This window comes from Euprymna scolopes, chromosome 21 (assembly GCF_053919585.1).
Source record: "Euprymna scolopes isolate OS-2025 chromosome 21, ASM5391958v1, whole genome shotgun sequence".
Classification (NCBI taxonomy): Eukaryota; Metazoa; Mollusca; class Cephalopoda; order Sepiida; family Sepiolidae; genus Euprymna; species Euprymna scolopes.
In genome coordinates, this window is record NC_136502.1 from 26,236,159 (window position 1) to 26,240,108 (window position 3,950).

The following is a 3,950-nucleotide window of genomic DNA, read 5'->3' on the forward strand; positions in this document are numbered from 1 at the left end:
ATTCGGGGATTGGAGTATGACCCTCATAGTGGAGGGCAGGAAGCCCCACTGCTGGCACTGCAAAAAACGAGGACACATGGCTAAGACTGCCCCAAAAGACTCCTGGCCACAGTCCCTCCGAAACCGCAGGAGTTGGCCCCGACCATAAAGCCAACCCAAACCCTGGCTGCAGCCCAACCAACAACTTCCACCACAGCCAAACCGGGTCAAGTAGCAGAGGCTGGATGGTCGACGGTCACTAAGAGGGCAGACGTCCCCTAAGGGTTCCTGAACAAACAGTGACCATCGACGAACCAGACCACACACCCATGGACATCCTGGCGCCCTCTTCCTCAAATAAGAAAAAAATTTCAAGACTCGGAGGAAGAGATCGCGTCAGAAGAAGAGCAGACCACAGCATCAGCAGTGGTAGAAACAGCAAAAGCAGCAGAGACAGGTGAGAGAATGGAGACAAAGAGGAGGAAGAGCAGGAAGACGAAGGTAAACACCCTCACCCCAAAAGACAAAGTTTCAAATGCCGAGGCTGATCTCCCCAAAACCCCAACCCCCAAACAGCCAGAGCAAAAGGCCCCCTCCATCCCCAAACCCTCCAGAACTCTAGCACGCAACCCATCCCCAGAAAGGTCAAATAACGCCCCCCCAAAAAACAACACCCCCAGCACCAAACACCACTACATCCGACACGCCCACCCCTACTTCCTCCTCCCCTACTCCTCCTCCCCCCGCTAAAGAGAAACCAACCCCAACCACAACAGTCCGCACAGAGCGGACAAAAAGACTCCCCTTCCTTCCAGGAGGAAGGCTATATGAAACAGATCATCTGCCAACTATACCTGAGCTCAAAGGCCAGCAGAAGGTCCGCTACAACCAACTTAAGGACTTTGTATACGTCGGGGCGATAATGTACCGACCCAACCAAGTTCCAAGACACTCGCTTGTTAACCACATTTGTTACGGTCAACAAGGATTCCAGGACGGAGGCTCTCTGGGCCATGATAGATGCCGCAAAGGATGCAATCCAAGGCCAGCAGCTGGTGGACACGGAGCATCCTTCGCTGAACAATTTAGTTTTCAAGTGTGAGGGCAGAGTCCCTCCTTTTACAGGGCACTCAAACTAACCTTTCCCCTGGACGTGGGAGGCATGGCCAAGAATGGATTACCCTCAGCTGACTTACTAACCGGAAGCCTTGAATAAGCCTGCCACATCCTCACCCCTGAGGATTTCAGGCCCGTGTGTGACACTGAATGAGGTAGGTGACCATGGCTTTAAACTTGGATACTTATAATGTGAGGGGCCTCAGATGTCGAAGCAAGGCCGCACGCGTTGCTGAGAGATCTGGTGTCCCTCAAAGTAGATATTGCCGCTATACAGGAGACCCACTTTATTTGTGACAGGGATTGTCAGGTGCTGGTGAGCGACTATGATGTTTACTCAGCATATGGCAATACCTATAGTCGTGGAATATCCTTGCTAGTGAATCGCACCCTATCAGCATCTGTGAATGTTGTTCACGCAGACGAGTACGGGCGGGCAATTGTCGTCGATGTTGCCATTAATAGCAGTGTGTTTCGGATAGTTGCAGTTTATGTGCCTAATTCTGCTGTGGAGAGGGCTTCCTTCTTTTGACGGGTGGGGGGCTTTATAGATGATCCGGAGAGGGTAGTCTTAATGGGTGATTGGAATGCCATCCTTGATCCCAAAATAGATAAGCGGGTCAGTGTGGTGTGACAGCAGTCTGTCTGACCTGATGGCTTCGTGCGACCTGGTCGACAGATTTCGCCTGGATCACCCGGGGCGGGACATGTGGAGTGGCATCCTAATGCGCCTTACCATCCAAGTACTTACTTGGATCGGATGTTAGAAGAGGCGATGTAAATTTCCTATCTTGCCCCACGTTCCACTTTTTAGGACACTCAGACCATAAACTAGTTATGGCCCATCTGAACTTGAGCTCTAGGCCTAAACTGGCTGGATACTGGAAGTTCAACAGCACCTTGTTGGAGCTGGAGGACTACCGGTTGAAGGTTACAAAGATAATCCAACAGGCATTAGTGGGGGCGGTTACCGGGAGTAAGTGGTGGGTTAGTCTCAAGGCTAAGATTAGACGCTTCTCGGTCCAGTACACCAACGCCTCACACTAGATAAGGCTAAGGCCAAGAAGCGTATAGAGAATAGGTTGACCCGGACGGTGGAGGGGAGGACCCCCTAGAGATAGCACTAGCTAATCAAAACCTTAACTTGGCTAGCGAGCGGTATGAGAGACAGATAGTTAGGGCTAGGCTAATGAAAGTCTTGAACAAGGCTGTTAATGTAGACGCTGTTGAACGTAAGGCTGCTCTAAGGCGCAGCTCGGACGGATACATACCTTGAAGGGCATGCCCTCGTGTCAATGCAGAAGATTTGCAAGGGGTTTCGGAAGCATCTATCAGAGCGCTTCACCCAACTACTCAGACTCAGCTCCGATAGAAATCCTATAACTGAGTGCTCCACACCTTGGCGGGGAACACTACTCCCCGGGGAGTTGGTCCCCATTTCCCCTTCACTCCTCACATTAAAAATCGGCCTTGTGCCTAATTTGCTCGGTGGGGAGCAAGTAAATACCCTTTTCTTGGCCTTTTGGCCAAGATCAAAGTGTAGTATCCGTTCTTACTACATGCTGTACTTATGTTTGTAACTTTTCTTTGGTCACATAGCTACAATCAAAGTGTAGTATCTGTTCTTAATAGATGCGGTACTTACATTTGTAACTTTTCCTTGGCCACATGGCTAAGATCAAAGTGTACTATATGTTCTTAACAGATGCTGCACTTATATTTGTAACTTTTCCTGAGCAATGGAAGGGGAAACCCTTCCATGCTAAGGCGTTTTTAGTCGCATGCAAGTCACTCCATCGGTCGGTCTGTAACACATTTACATTTTATTTTTTTTTAGGTATGGAGTAACATTTTTGTCCCCCGATTTATCAGAGAGGGACCTATGTTTTCAATGGGTCTGTCTGTCCGTTAGTCCGGATGATAACCGTCCATTAGTTTTTCCTGAAATTTTGTCACAAATTATATTTTAATATATAAATGTGCATAGTAAACATTTTTTTTTTTTTTTGCGAAAAATCCTGTTTTCCCGCAGGAGCGCAAAAGGGGTCAAAAATGGCCAAAAATGACACTTTTTGTCCCGTAACATTTGATCCATCCATTAGATTTTTCTGAAACTTGCCCAAAATGTGGAGAGCATTGTTCTTAATATAAATTAAATATGGGTGACCCTGGCAAAAGTCTGGTTTGTGTACCCCGGGGATTTTTAGTGCTGAAAATGCCCTTTCTTCTGGCGCGTTTCTCATATTTCTCAACAAAAACTTGATATGTCTATATAGTGGTTTCCCATGTTGCTGAATGTAAATATACATGTGTTACAGTGTGAAATCGCACTGTTTGTCCATTGTCATGGTATTCGGCATTCAAAGTGGCTCATCAGTCGTCAAAAATGTACCAAAATTGAAAAAAAATGACACTTTTTCCCCCATAAATTTTCACCTATCCATTAGATTTTTTTGAAACTTGTCCAAAATATGTAGGCCATTGTTATTAATATAAATTCAGTATTGGTGACCCTGGTAATATTCTGGTTAGCGTCCCCCGGGTACTTTTAGTGCTAGAAAACACACCTTTTTGGGACTCCCATGCAGCACCAATTTTTAAAACTATTTTCGTACAGGGGGACCATGCATGCGCGGCTCGTTTTTTAAGAAAGCGGCATGGAGTAACATTTTGGTCCCCTGATTTATCAGAGAGGAACCTATGTTTTTGGTGGGTTTGTCTAACCGTCCTTTAGTCCGATAACCGTCCTTTAGTTTTTCCTGAAATTTTGTCACAAATTATATTTCAATATATAGATGTACATAGTAAAAACATTTTTGTGCGGAAATTCCCATTTCGCCTACAGGGGCTCAAAA

General features: G+C 46.6%; 1 pseudogene; it reads left to right on the forward strand.

Annotated features, from left to right (window-relative positions):
• Positions 1–2,600: 2,600 nt before the first annotated feature.
• Positions 2,601–2,743, forward strand: LOC145243255 (U2 spliceosomal RNA; annotated as a pseudogene).
• The last annotated feature ends 1,207 nt before the right edge of the window (positions 2,744–3,950 follow it).